The sequence below is a fragment of the Anguilla anguilla genome, chromosome 1 (assembly GCF_013347855.1).
Source record: "Anguilla anguilla isolate fAngAng1 chromosome 1, fAngAng1.pri, whole genome shotgun sequence".
Lineage (NCBI taxonomy): Eukaryota > Metazoa > Chordata > Actinopteri > Anguilliformes > Anguillidae > Anguilla > Anguilla anguilla.
The window spans coordinates 12,138,107-12,154,031 of record NC_049201.1 but is presented as its reverse complement, the minus strand read 5'-3'; the positions used below and the strand labels follow the sequence as shown (position 1 = coordinate 12,154,031).

The 15,925-nt window shown below is 44.8% G+C and overlaps 1 protein-coding gene across 2 annotated transcripts in view; it reads right to left on the bottom strand.

Moving 5' to 3' along the window:
* adck1 (aarF domain containing kinase 1) overlaps positions 1-15,925 on the bottom strand; it is a 136,530-nt gene that overhangs the window by 30,544 nt on the left and 90,061 nt on the right. The window lies entirely within an intron of this gene.

The following is a 15,925-nucleotide window of genomic DNA, read 5'->3' as shown; positions in this document are numbered from 1 at the left end:
TCACCTGGTGCGGTTCGCTACCAGAACCAGTGCATTCTGTGTTCTACAAAACCAGAGCCCGTTGGGTTACCAGCATTTAATACTGGACAAGAATTTTTAAAAATATACCAAAAGGGGATGCTGGACAGTTCATTTACTGAGGCATAAATACGACAGCGAGTTCATTTCTTCACTTGGAATATAAAATTTGACGGACTGTTTTTCAGGTAAGTTTCCTTGAGCAGCCCCTCAAACTTCCCTCGCGGTGACAGGGGTTCTGTAGGCCCACCGTGTCGATCCCCGCCCACATTCAGTGCTCTCCTCACCCATTGGATATGCAAAGAAAAAAGAGGCATATACATATACACGGGTCTGATCAAATCCTCATACTCTCTCATTCTTATTAGCTTCCCTCTATCTCCCCCTGAGTGTTGTTCAGGAGTGTGTTGTCTCTCTTAAACGGTCTCTCTGGAGCAGCAGAGGAACCGCACGCTCTTAGTTTGATTACTGGGGATGGCCTGCAGGAGAAGGGGAAAGGAGAACACTGCTTAGCAGCCAAATTAATAATCTGGGTTCATAAAAAGGCCGCAGAGGAAAAACCTCAGAAACACCAACACGTATATATATCCCAGGGCAAAGGCACCGGTCTAACGACGTTTTAATTGAACATTTAAAGGCTTTCCTTGTTGCTAAACACTCGTGTGGGATGACCACAAGTGACGGTGAATCCAATCACCTGTAGAAGCCCTCCAAAATTCGTTACTTATACCGCCAGAATCACATTACAGCTGTGTGCATAAGTCCGCGTGACACCCGAGGAAGGACAAAACCAAAATACACATTTTCCTTTAAAAAACACACAGCATTTAGTACACGCTATTAAAATAACCCAACTGTGACAGAGCGGCGACATAAAAATAGCAAACACATCAGTGGGAAATGATATTTAGCGCAAGCGTTGCTCTGCTCCCTGGAAAAATAGTACTCGTGCGGTTTTGGAACTGTGCGGTCTCTCCGTCGCAAAGCGCGTGCGAGGGTTGGTAAAAGTGGAACACCCACGTGAGCGCAGCGCCGAGGAGCATCAAAGAGGTAGTTTGTATGATAATGGCGTTCCTCGGAGGAGAGACACCCTTGGAAAAGCAGTGGCGTGCGCGCCACGGAGACGGAGGCTTAAAACACGCCGTTCCCGCTCTCTCATTTCAGACCATTTGTTAATCTTTAATCGCGTTTCTGTACTTCGTTTCGACCGATCCCGAGCGGCAAATGCTATCATTGTGCGCCGAATGCAGCGGGTTAATAATATAATTGCACAGTCGCCGGCACACCTGTTCCATTTGAAAGACAAAGACCGTGAACACAGAGGGAACGCGGGGTGATGCTGAGGGTGGGAGGGTGTCGGAGAAATAAAAAAAGGGCCGCTCTATTTGTGTCTGCCCAGCTGAGAGGTAAGAAACAGAATTATCTGTGACACAGCCCACCGCCCCGCATTAATACCGAGCCCAGGCTCCTCTTTTCTAGGTGCGGTATGTCTTTCATTCATTACCCATGCTGACAGAGAGAGTACGTTAAATGGAAAATTAAGCGATCGCTACGAAAACGGCGCCCGGCCGCGCCTCCAGTCAATCGCACAGGCCCCTCTTAACAGATTGGCCTTTGTGTATCCCGGTCGTGGGGGCGGGAACTCCCGCAGACCAATCAGAAACTCTCTAGAAAAAGATTCCTTGAGAGGAAGTGATGAGGGAATACTACATACTCGTCATTTTGGCAAGGCGATGTTCGTGCTGCTGCATAACATTTTAATAGCGACAGGTTGTTATTGACGAACACAGATATTATTCAGCATTCAGGTTGAGGGTCACTGTATAAATCCTCATCATGAGCACATTTTCAGCTTTAATTGTCTTTCACAGTGTATAGTTAATAGCCTATTGTCACAAATACAGATGCTGTAATAAGAACAATGCAGATTCAATTCCCAGGTTTTGTACTGCTATTACCATATGCAAGGCAGTTACTACAAATTGCTTCAGCAAATATATTCAGATATATTCAATAATGTGTCAAAAAATGTAATCCGTGTCATTAGTATCAAATGCAGGTGTCCACTGAGCAAACAAAATGCATCTCAGCTGGAGAGAGGGTGAAGCTGCTTCGGTCGTAGAATCTGTTACTCTAATCAGATTAATTACCGTCCGACTGCTTCCGTAGGTGAAATATCGAACAGGAACTACGGACAGACACAACCACAACTGCCCCTGAACCGTAATTCGCTGTAGCTGCTTTAATCCCCTTTAAACCCCCCCCACCAAAACCCCCAACCCCCAACCCCCACCCTGCGCGCTCTCCCCTCTGAGTACATATCCATGCCCACAAAACCCAATTTGCTTGTGAGAGGCAGCGCGACAACAAATATTTGTAATTGATTAAGGGCTCGCTGATGGAGTGCAAAATGAGTTTGCGGAGCAGCGAGGGCCGCGGCTCTCCCTCTCCCCGGCCTCCCAGATGATTCCCTCTTCCCGCGCCGCTTCACCAATCGATGGCGGCGGAGCGCGCGCGAGGAAAATAAATCATATTTTCTGTCCCATTTCACCGGCCGACGACTCGGTTTCCCCGGCAGCGGAGGCGGCGGCGGCGGCGGCCAGCGAAGAGCGGAGCGGGGGAATATAAAGCGTCTGAGCGCTGACAAGCTTCACGGCTGCGGAATGCGAAAGAAGGATAAGAGAGGGCATCCCCTCCGGCAGACGGCAAACACGCAGAATTATTCACCCTCTCTGAGCGTGTATCGGGATCGTCGGGGAAAATAAAGGCGGGAGTTTTTGTTTTTTTTCTCGGCAGGCCCGGCACGCGTGGAGCGATGACACGATGTCTAGATGTGTTCGGACCCGGTGACTCAGCGGCCAGTCAGTTCGTTTGGCTTTTTAAGATGCGTGTAGGACGGCGGCTTCCTCCGTGAGCACGAGTCCAGGATGTCATCTGGGGGACGAGGAGGGGGTGGAGGTGGGTGGAGTGGTTCCCCCACACGCTTGCTTAAGGATCTGGGCCGTGTCATGGAGCACAGAAAAGCAGGGTTGACTGGAGCTGCCAGGCAGGATGCCCATGTAGACAGGAGACCAAAGTCTGAGGGGTTTTCTTTTTCCTCCCATTGTTTCTGATACAAAATGGCCGCCAAACAGGCAGCCTTTTCTGCGCTAGGAGCACACAACTATATTTAAGCGGCTAGTACATCATGATTGTTTTTGGTTACAACCATGTAGCCAGTTCATGTTTCATGTTTGCGTGTTACATGCTACCATTTTTAAGCAAAGGTCAGGCCACAGGTCACAATGAACTGAACTGAATAATCAATTGTCTGATTGTCATCAGTTGTACCAGCAACCTGACTGCAAGAACCACTTGACCATTTATACAGCCAGGAAAAATTATAATGTTATCGTCTCCAAATCAAACGCAAAGCACTTTCATTCACTCCTCTAAATTCTGTGTTTTCTTCCAATTCATCACTTGACTTAAAGACGCAAATGATGTGATAAGCGTGTGTACTGTAGCTCTGTACGGAGAACAAGAGAGCCAAGCTCATTATGTGCACAATATGACAGTTGACCTCAGTCTCTGCCATAAAGAAAGTAAATTAAATCTAAGAAAACCAACTAATACACAAGCTATAAGATATATGTCTTGTCAGCATGTTTCCAAGGTGCCTACTTATTCAGCTAGCACACTTCTCTTAACTTGCCATCTGCGTCTGATGTATAGCCGAAAGGTGGTTCACAATAGCAGTAAAGCATTGGCTTATTGTTTCTAGTTACATATTTGTAGGAACTAAGCACGCTCCCCCCATAACCTCTTTCTGAATCAGTCCGATCTGACAGCTAAGCTACCTAGTCATCAAGCTTCAGTATTTTGTCAATTCCAGGCACCTACAGTACATTACTGTATATGCTCACATATGCATTGTTACTCCATAATCATGAGAAAATTGTTGCACTACATGTTCAGCATGCTGGTGACAACTGGTATATGAGAGACATAGCTCATTGTGGCAGTGTTAACAAAATACATGCAAATAAAGCTTTTTGGTCCTAAATAGGTATCAATCTCCCAGCAACGTTCAGTGCCACTCCAGCCCACACCTTAAGCAAGGAGGAGAAACTCAGTAAAAAATAAATAAATAAATAAAAATAAAAAACACTGCAGTGATACAGAGTATCTGCAGCTGGCCAACCAATTGCACCTGGCCTGTCTGGTCACATTAGGAAGAATTTTTACAGGCAGACAATGCAGGAATGGGCTCTGAAAACCATGGCTAAGAAAAAAATACAATTTTTTAAAGTCAAAATGCCTTTTCTGCGACATCCATTTTTGAATATTTGTAATTGGTAAAAATGACATTTTTTAAACATGTGCATTACCCAAAAGTGCAGTTAAAAGTAAATGCATCCATGCATACCCTGTGTACTGTGTGCAGTATCATTATAATAGATATTTCTGCACCTTTAAGCTTTTCATTGGGAAATGTTCAAATGATTCAAGAAACATACATGGCTGTTTACTATATCTCCTTTCTGCTGCTATACGCTGTTGTTGTATTAGTTTGAATCATAACAATGATACTGGCATGCCCCGTGAGGGGTACTGACAAGAGAAACAAGTCCATGACTCATAACCGAAATTCAAACTATTCCAATTATGAAATAGTATGTACGAAAATTTAAAAAAGTTCATTTAATATGTCAATTAAATAAATGTATTCCAGTGCATATATGCTATGGTCGGTGTAATTAGCCATGACTGGTTTGAAAATATCAAATTATTCTATTCAAATTATTTAATTGAATGGTACAGTAATGGTATCATGACCATCACTTAGGAACTCACACTGCAGCCTTTCAGACAGAAGACACATCACATGAAACAGATATGAACACATAATCATATTTTTAAATATATGACGGCACGAGAACGTCCGGCATCGTGTGTCGCAGCTGCAGACACGGCACCTTCGATTATTTATCGAGACGATAAGTGGAGGTGATTGAATTAACCTGCATAAAAAGGATGTTCATTTAAACCTTCCTGTTGTGAGCCTCTCCATTCAAACCCTCTTCGTGAATCGATACTGGGCAAGACAAAGAAAGTCTAATGGGAACAGCACTAAATCTAATGAGCTGTTTTTAGACACCAATGCGTGGAGGCTGAATCGGCAGATCTTCAGTAAGATAGCACGTACTGTATTAGTCACCAGGCCTTCTCCAGCTCTATTTCGTCCCCTGCAATAACGTTTTTAACAAAAGCTGTTAATTATCAGCTAACACTGTCACAATCCCAAGAGAAAGAGAGCTAGTTAAACCAACTTCCAGTCAAGCAAGTCACAGTTGATCAACTACGTATATTGTAAAAAAAAAAAAAAAAAAATCAAATAAATAACAGACATAAAAAAAAGGTCAATATATCAAGAATTTTAAAAAATCTCATTATGTCACACTGTTTTATGACCGGCACTGAACAACTGCCGACGAAAGGCATTTTGAAAATAATCTTAATGGCCCTGGATTGAATTTGAGCATAGAGAGGAGTGCTCGTTTCAATCAGATATCATGTCATCCGATTTCAGACAAGCTGTCTTTTCCAATCTCTCGGCTCTGCTTCGTCTCGTCTGCTTGTGGTTCCCCGTTGGCAGTGATCTTTTTTTTTTTTTTTTTTTTAAACCTATTTACAGCAGGCACGATTGTGAGAGGATTCGGGGTTTAAAAAAATATAAAAATAATAAATAGAAATGCTTTAAAAACAATCGATAAGCTGGTAGGCTGCGGGGAAGTCGCAGAGAGACTTGTAGTCTGATTGCTGGCCTGTCGGATGTAGAATATCCCCGTCGGCCGGATGGGAGTGACACTATTACTGCCCCTCCTGCCCAAACACCGACAAATCACACGGAATTTGGCTGCAGTTTGGTTGTGCTTGCATATCATGTGATATACAGTCAGTAAATCCATTCCGAATAAAAGGATGTGATATTTTCCCAGGCCAGAAAAATGAAAAAAAAAAAAAAAAATGAACTACTGCTGGGGTTCTCTAGTAGCTTTCTGATTTACAATGGCAACGGTTCCTTACTCTGTCAGAGACAGAACTGGTGAACAAGTGTACAAGGAAGAAAGGTCCCCCCATCCATTCCCACAGTAATTCTTGTTTCCATAGATATTCATTATTATTATAACAAAATTTTATCATGTACCATTTTTCAATGAATAATTTCATAAAAATGGGATTTTGAACCACAGAGTCACAACCTATGTTACTAAATAGGGCTCAGGTGACTTGTCAACCCTTTGTATGTTAGCCTGGTTTGCATTGTGCTGTCTGTTCCCCTGTCACTCGCATGTCTACAGGCTGTTTACACAGGGAAATATGGACGCTGGGCCCACCACTGGCAGAGTGAGCTGCCACAGGCACACGGTAACCATGGGAAACACGGAAATAACATGCTTCACCAGACCTGCGCCACTGCCTACGTTCTCATTCCGTGTGACATCACAGGGCGATCTGCTGAGCGCGGCCCCTGAATGCAAAACAACGCTGTTCTGAAACAGCGGGTCGGCAGCCGCACGCATCTCATTAATCACCGCAGCAGCCATTACGTAAGGACCTGGACGGCAAACACTTCACACCAAAGAGGAGCGCGCTTCTAGTAATGATGATTAATCGCGCATTGTTTTGTCATTGAAGAAGCAAGCGGACATGGGAAAAAAAAAAAAAACCTCAGAAAGATTTGCATACGAAACGAAGAGGAAGATTCCGGAAAAAAAACGGCCGCTCCCGTGAAAGGCCCTGTTTGACGAACGGCTGCTTTAGCATGTAAATCCCCCGCAGTTGCCTCTGTTGCCGCGGTGCCAGATCAAATGTTTTGAGAGCGGCGTGATTTGAAGTGACACGCCGGTCACCAGAAGGTTATTTAATAAGGAGAATACTCACCGGCGAGTAATGCGATTGGAGCTGCTCGGGGTCACGGGAGCACCGCGTTATTGGGTGGGCTGAGTCTTGTCACACGGTGATGGAAGACATAAGGAGACAGGCTTTCCTCTCCTTTACACAGTGCGGATAAGTAATGGGATCGCTTTACTGAAGAGGTCACTTTAAAAAAAATACAACTTTGAGTACAGACGCCTTTTTTTATACAAGGTATTCCTATAAGTTTTGATCTTTACTCACAAGCTGGCTGTTATAGTAATTTATCTATAAATTTATTAAAAATCCATGACTTCTTTGTAATAGCACTGGGTGGGTTTCAGTAAAAAGGTGGCTTTTTAAAAACACTGAAGATTAACAGCATAGATCACTGTAAGTGCTGGACTTCGCTCAAAAGGTGGTTCATAAAAAAATAAAAAAAGCATCCACACCTATCAGCAAAGGTCACTTATTTTCATGATTTTTTTTTTTTTTCAAGGGTACTTCAAAACAATGCAACGAGTTCAGGATGCAACAGGTGGCTCATCAAAAAAAAAAAATTTTAATCCACAACTTCATTCCACAAATCTACAAGGAATTTGAGTGGTCTCCCATCCCCCGAGTGCATTTTATCACTTTCCATTTGCTTACATAACTGGCATCAATTGTAATAATCAGGCAGATGGAGAGGATGTTACACAAGTAAACATCGTATATGTGTCAGCTCCTTCCTTCCAGAGCCTTCTTCACAGCCTCCGCTCCGAGATGGCGCTGTGGGCTGCTGACCTATCCCACAATGCCACGGGTCTTCCACTCACCACCAACCCTGCCTCCGCACCAACCTGCCTGGGTCAAACATGAAGGCTCAACGCCCTGGTCGCACAGCAACTCTCATACTTAACTCTGCCCTGCAGGACCTGGAATTAAAGGTCAGGACAATTATTCACACAGACCGCAGAATAAACGCAGCTTGTTGATTGGCCACACCGTGCCCGTGTTTGCTGTTTGGTAACAACGCCTGTGAAAGTCATCGTGTGTGTGTGTGTGTGTGCGTTTGAGCATGCGCACACACGTGCAAATAATATTTTTTTCTCCATAACAGGAGACAACATAGCGTCTTGTAAGGAAGAGACAATTGTAGTTAATTACAAACCGGCCACGTGGCTGTCGATTCAGTGACTCTTCTCACAGTTAATTTCCCTTAGTGAGTCTCCAGTGTGCTGAAACAGGTTGCGTTTTGAAAGAGGCCCCCTGGAGCCACGGGAACAGGTTGTACTGACTGGGTGCGTACGTGACACATTATTAAACCCTCGCGCAGACCTCCGTGTGCATCTGTGTGTGACGGCAGAGGCATCCGATCTGCTCGGTTTACAGCCGTACAGTAGAACGGATGAGGACACTGGGAATGGCCGTCCATCCAACAACAGGAATAAGAGGGACCTCCGGTGTCTTACGGTAACCCGCAGGGTGGGAATTCACAAACGCAATGCTGCTTCTGGCCAAGGTGTAAACCAGGTGCGCAGCCTCCAGTGCTAATGACGCGGCGGTCTCTCGGTCAAACGAACCGCCCCACTTAAACGCATCCGAACGCGCCATCTGCAAGTGTTTCACAAGAGACCGAGTCTCCTGGTCCTCTGCGACAGCCATCAGTCACCGTCACCCGCTGGGGAAGAGCCGCTCCCCCGCGGCACGCCGAGGAGACACGCCCGCGCTCGCCGAGACGGATGGCGCCGCTTGGGCGGCTTCGCGGCGGCGTCGCGAGCAGAGCGACACTCGTCAGGCTGTCGGGCGGCGAGCTCTACATCGGCGTGACGGCCTTCGTCGCGCTCAGTCACAGCCCTGGGCCTGGTCACTCTTACGGTGTGAGAGAGAGACCGCGAGGGGAACACTTCAAAAAGCTTTCATTTTCTTTTCAAAAAGGTTCCCATTTACAGGATTTCTGACAGAGCTGAACTTGACATTAAGGGCAGAACACAGGGTTCTGCGGAGGACTGTTCTAGTAAATTCTGAGATAAACTTTCAGGCCCGAAACAAGAAATCAATCATTTCAAGCTTTTAAAGTAGTAGGTTAGTATACTGAGCGGAAGTGGCTTACTGATGGCTCAGACATACACTGAGTCATACAGTAAGACTCGAAAGGACTCAAACTGCTCCTCTCTATTTCTAGTTTCTTCACCCCAAAATGATTCCAAAATGTTAAAATGGTAAAACATTAAAATATCTCCCTACACAGAGACCATTCCAGGGGTCATATAATAATTCTAATGACTTACTGCAAAAGCACATTTCTTTTAAAAACTGTCTAAACATGTTTTCTTTTCTCAAACACATGGCTACAGTAGGCCTTAGTCTACAGAAAGCATTAGTGCACAACGGAATCCTTAGACTGGGCATTATATCGATCGTGATAATTCTAAGTATGCTAATCATCATTATCACAATAATAATTCTTTAAGCACACTAATTATTTTGTACTACTGCTCTCAGGAGATGCTCCACTCTTTAAGACACATAATTGAGTGCAAGCTTTTTAATAAACGTTCGACTTTAGAGTTACGGGCTTCTCTCCAGGCCTGGCAAGGCACCCAGTGACAGCTGTGGAACTCACATCATCATTATATTCATCATAATAATCGCATAAATAATAACAACAACAAACTGACAGAGTGCCAGATGGACAAAGGATTCAGAACAGCAGGGAGCACGAGGAAAACCTGCCTGTTTCGGAGAGATCAAAAAGTCTGCTCGTCCTTCATTCTGTTCAGTTCACTTCACCTGTTCATGTGAGCCGGTGCGTTAACAGGAAGAGGAAGTACGCCATGTCCCATATTCAGCCCAACGTCCAGTCCATGAGATACCATCCCAAGGAAAACTATTTTAAACCAATGTTGGTGTTGTGCAGTGTTATGAAACAAAAATATTTTGTATATTTTTTGGAATATAGCCCTTTCACAAGGTCTTCCATATTTCAAGCACGTCCCTTTGGCCTTCGACAGAATCATTTTTTTTCCTGTCTCAAATATTCTCAAGCTTGCTAAATCAATTGGCTCCAAACAAAAATCTCATTAAATTCACTCATTTTGCGCCTGAATTGTACAGGTCAGATGACTTGTAGCGGTGGCTAAATTAGGAACGGTAACATGGAAATCCATCGTAGGGGACTGCAGATTTCACACCAAGAACATGCCGAAAATAGCATACCTGCTGTTTGTGCTGGACTCTGTGCTCTGTACGAACAGGTATGGACAGATTCGAAGACAAACACACAGACGTTTTGTTTATATGGAATGTGCTCTGATGGTAATTATTCAAAGTCAAAACAACAACCTACGTAAAAACACGAGAGAAGGAATTATTGGTTTTACCCACTCGGAACATTTACATTCCGTGAGAACGTTGCCTGACTCATCAGGCGCTTTCTGACGCATGCATCTGACTTATTAATACATTTCCATATCGAGGCATTCATACCACAGACAAACTATTTGCCGAGGTTTGCAAGGGCGGAATCCCAGCACACGTTTAAACACAAGGATCTTAAACAGCGCTCTGAACTGCGTTCTGCTCCGAAAGAAATGGAGTAGGCTAAGCGCAGAGTGTATCTCCTCCCACCAGGAACTCCTTCACGGGACGATCACAGGCCTCACAGTACCGAAGACTGAGCCATCCCCTCTGAACCCCCACTTCTGATTCTCACATACAGGACAGAGGGAAAGGGACAGAGGACAACGGACAGACGGAGGACAACAGAGGGAGGGAAGGAGAGAGAAAGAGAACTTTCTCCCCCCTGGACAGTAATCAGGTACGAAATGAAAGACGAGGCCGTGGCATTTAACTGCCACTCCTGGTCACCTTTTCTCACCAGAGTGGGCAGCGAAATGCTCAGCAGGACATGAAAAAGGCGACTCAGAAGAGCCAATCAGGACGAGGAGGCCGGAGAATTCACACGGAAAAACGGCAGAGAAAAGCGTAGCTGCGGCATGCGCTCGACTGCGGCATGCGCTCGACTGCATGAGGAGCAGGAATCACAGCAAATTGAGATATCTCTCCTTCCCACTGCTTATCCCCGAGGATCGGCACTTAGGGATTTCTATTTAAAGAGAAGACGGGTTTGAGAAAAACAAGCACCGCCATACTCTCCCTCTCCACTGCTCGGATAAACACACTGCAGCCATTTGAATTCCACATGTGCATATGTGCACAAAAGCACAGGTGCACGCACAAACAGGCGTGTGCAAGGCACGCACGCACGCACTCAGACACCCACACACACACAGACACGCAAACACAGATGGGCACACACACAGTTATACATGTGCATACACATGCATGCACACACACATACATACAAACACACACATAAAAACACAGGGGCACACACAAACAGGCATTTGCAGGGCACACATGCACACACACAGACACACAAACACAGATGGGCACACACACAGATATTCATGTGCATACGCGTGCATGCACACACACATACATACATACACACAGAATAACATTGGGGTACACACAGACATACATGTGTACGCACAAGCACACACACAAATACACACACGCACATGCACACACAAACACACACACACACAAACACAAAAATACAGGTATACACAGGCTTATGTGTAGAAGCATGGACACACAAATGCACACAGAAACAAGCACACATGCAAACATGGAAAAGGTTTCAGCAGTGAATTAAACATTGTAGCTCCATCTATACAGTGATGGTTCTCACATCTTTAAACAGTAGTGGGTTGGGTTTAAAAATAGAATATGTGGGAAAATCCAACATTTAAAAAACTATATATAGTCATGAGGACAAATCCTTGTGTATATTACATAAGGCATTTATAATCCAGACCCATTCGAACAGCAGCACTGCTCTCGCATCAGGATGTAAAGCTGATCAGCATTCCCTCAAATTTCATTTCATTGTCTTTAAATGGTAATTACTCATCCTCCTGGAGCGCACAATGACAAAAATGGCAGATTTTGTTTCCCACCACACTCTACTCATGTACAGTCTCATCATAACACCTAACACCACCAAAACCAAATCATACCTCCCCTGATCTGACATAGCTACCGCTTGCCTTTACATTATGAAGGGGAGGATGAACATCAGCAAATGATAAAAGCTGTACCTAGCAAGAACAGTCGAGAAAACTTCTATTTTCCAGAACAGTTCTCCATCGGTGGTGGTGGTGGTAAGGGGGGGTGAGGGGGGGGGAGGACTATTCACAATTCTGCGCACGTCCACCAGTACAGAGAAAAGTCTATTTTGGCCATCATCAATCTTTTGATTACTTACACGCCAGCTCCCACACAGAACCTTGGAGACGCCACAGCCAGTTAATAATTCCATCCATTTTCTCGGGAGGACTCCATCATTTATTATGTTCGATATCTATCTCATCAACTGTCTAATAACTCTCATCACGATTGGCTAATGCCGAAGCCAATCTCTCTCCGAGATAAAACGCTCCCATACGGCATGGGTTTTATTTACTTTGGGGAGTAAACAGTACTGTAATGTCGTCTGTTACTAATGAAAACCCCAAGGAGATCAGTCAAGGTTGCAAAGGCCAGGTTCTTGTCTTATGATGCCCGATATTGCCCGGACGTTAATCACGCTGACTTATTCTGATCGCATTTGTACAAACAGCGTACACACTGTGTTTCTCTAATGTACTGTCTGCAGCATAGAGGCAAATATATTGAGTGCGGAGCTCGCCCTTGAATACGAATGGCCTACGCAAGCACAGAGATAAAACAACCCAGGTGGAGCTGCACTGGGTTCTAGAGAACTGAAGTCAGCTATTCTCCTGTGTGAAAAAAAGACAGATTAAAAATAGTTGACTGTTTGTTTGAGTTGTGTTTGGGATTACTTGCTGGTAATCCCAAACACAATAGCGTCTGCTATCGTTTAATCAGTAAAATCGTTCCCTAAACAACAACGTCAGGCAGGGGCAGCATTCTGCACCAAAAATGTTCCCTCAACGTGAATCAGAGAAGGTATATTAAAAAAAAAATCAATCAGAAATGACACACTCAGAAGAGATGTGACAAATGGGGTGGGGGGTGGGAGGTGGAGGTGGGGGTAAAAGCAGTTCTTTCCTTTACTAAGCTCCAAGGTGAGCAAGTGCTCCCAGGAGCTGAAGATCAAAGGAGAACATCACAGAGAGAGCCCTGTCAGACTGAACTCTCCTGCCAAGAACTTTAATAAGGCTGTACCTGTGTTAATACAGAAATATATTACACCACAGGGCCCACATATAGGGTGGGCGGCACAGCTGCCCATTTAAACAACCACATTTACATAGGCAATATATTTACATATTGCAATTCTGCACTCACTCCAAGCCCGAACTGTGGCTGGGAGCCAAACCCACGACTTTCTGGTTGCAAGTTAACTTTCTTCACACTATGTCACACTGATAAGCTCGCTAAAGCGCTCCTGAGCAGTCTGAGCACCATGTGTTGACTTGACTGGCGCATCACGTACGTAACGGAATCCCACGACATACCTTCACCTTTCATAGTGTCGCCATTTTGCTCTCTATGTCACACATTTTTATCCCAAGATATGGGATGCCCAACCTTCCCATCACTGGGATGTCCACAGTGGGATACATACTAGCACTGCTGTCTCTAGAAATGCATGTCCTCTCCGATATTAAAAGGCTCCAGTTCACTCTTGTGTGCACTTCTGAGGAAATGACTCCTCTGCACGACATCTTTCCACGACTTCCCTCACTTTTTTCCTCCTGACACCCTTCATTCATCCGCACTTTTAGGAAATCACGGATTCTGGCAACCCCGGGCCAGAAAACATCGCACACAACTTAATATGGCGGCAGAATACCAACTGGTATGACAAACAGGCCGATCTAAGCCTGTCATAAATCCATTCTGAGCTACAGTAGGAACAGCACTGCGGTCGGCGTTTGAACGATGCCCCAGACCAGTCCGAATCCCAACATTTCCTGGTGCAACTTTTTCACTCCCCCGCAACAACTGTAACCGTAGCTTTGCAAGCGCGTTCATAGAGAGGCTGCACTTCCTCTTGCTCGGGTGTACCGCAGCCCTGGGCGTGCGTCTCCTACCAGCGTGCTCCAGTCCCAAACCCCCCCCCCCCCCCCCGAAGAGGCCTCATTTATCTGCCAGGTGCCAGCAGCCTCCCTTCTGCAGTACCTCGCACCCCTTTCTCCGAAAGCTTTTGAATCGGCGAACGCGCGCCGCCTCCGACGCCGCCCCTTCAGACGGCGAGATCTATGGGGCTGCGCCGGTGTCAGAGGGGAACGAGCGCGCCAAAGACACCTCTAATTACCTCAAATAAATTCTGTGTGGAAAAGCGCTTTGATGGCATTAAAAAGATGGAGGGGGGTGGGGGTGGGGGGGGTGGGTGCAGCAATTGTGAATCAAAGGATTTTGTGCTCCTTTATGTGAGCCGCAACCCCGGGCACTGAAGAGCAATCGCACATCAGAGGGTGCCTTTAAACTGAAGTGAATGGAGCAATCTGCGCCATTCTCCGAGTCGCCCTCCTGAATATCTGTCATTTTCAACATATTGTACACAAACGCAGATGTTCATTAATTCAGCGCGTTAACGCTATCTGGGAACACCTATAAAATAACTAAGACTAAGTGCGGCAAGGCATTTGAGGAAAGCGCAGGACAGCTGTTGAAGAAACCGTTTACCCCCCCAAAAAAAAAAAAAAAAGTCAACGCAGTGGAAACAAATTACTTTTGTCTTAACGGCTATGACTTTGGCCTTTAAGTCCAGCTCAATGCGCTACCCAAATCTGCCAGCTTACAGGCTGTCTTCAGCTTGCATTTACAAGCCTGTCAGGTACACGAATGCCTTGATGTAAAAGAACAACAAAAAAACTGATGTTTTAAACCCTGTGCTTTGCAAAGCGGTGTGCATACTAATTCCCCAGCCGGAAAAAAAAAACAATGAAAAACAGGACCGGAGTGAAATAAACAAAGCAGCTAAAATGAACCCATTTATTCCTCTAACAAACTCAGGGCACTCACAGGCTTTCAAGAGCGATAGGCCAGCTCGCTCTCTGTAAAGCAATGCATGAAATGAGCTTCTGTAAAGACTAATGGCTTATTCTGCGGCTGTAGGTGCAAAAAAGAAATATTAATACAGAATGGTAGGTATGGTGGGATTTGAAGAGGGAATATAAAGGTGCTAATGATAGTAATATTTATAGTACCGGCTCAGCACATGACATATTGCATTTGAGATGTTCAACGTCCTTTGATTTAACCATTTTGCATTTTTGAATTTTATTTAAGAGAAAAACATAAAATACCTTATGATAAAAATGCAAAGCATTGTATGGTATGGCACTAACTAAACAGGATAGCAGAAGCCTGTCTTTCACCAAAAACATACATTTGCATAATCACCCCATTTATCAATCAATACACAATTGGTAATTTTCCCAGTTTAGTTGGTCAAAGACTGTCAAAAAAACGTTTTACTGTGTTCATAACAACCATTTAAAATAACTCCTGAGACCCTTTGGCTTCATTTTTTGTCCAAATTCAAAGATTAGGGTGATATATTCAGTTAAATATGGGACTGTGATCATCTCTTAAGATAGCAATAATGGCTGACTGAAGCTAATCACCTATTCCGCTGGTAAAAAGAAGACAAATTGTCCTGTCTGTACCCATTTCATATATCTGTATTATCTATATGACAATTGTATTAATATTAAATAAGAAAACCAAACCCAAGCATAACAGCTGAGTCATACTCGCAGGTTAGCTCCTTTATCATCACACAGCAGAAAGCAAGGCCCTACGATCCGCCATGACACAAGCTGTGCTTCGGACTGGTTTCCCTCCTACTTCTCAAATAGTTCTTAACCGCTTTTCACTCTCTCAACAAGAGCCTGCACATGTTTTTAGCCCTACTCTTAGTGACAGCGAAGACAAAAGGAAAAGATCCACCCGATTCTTCTGCACTAAATGACTACATGTC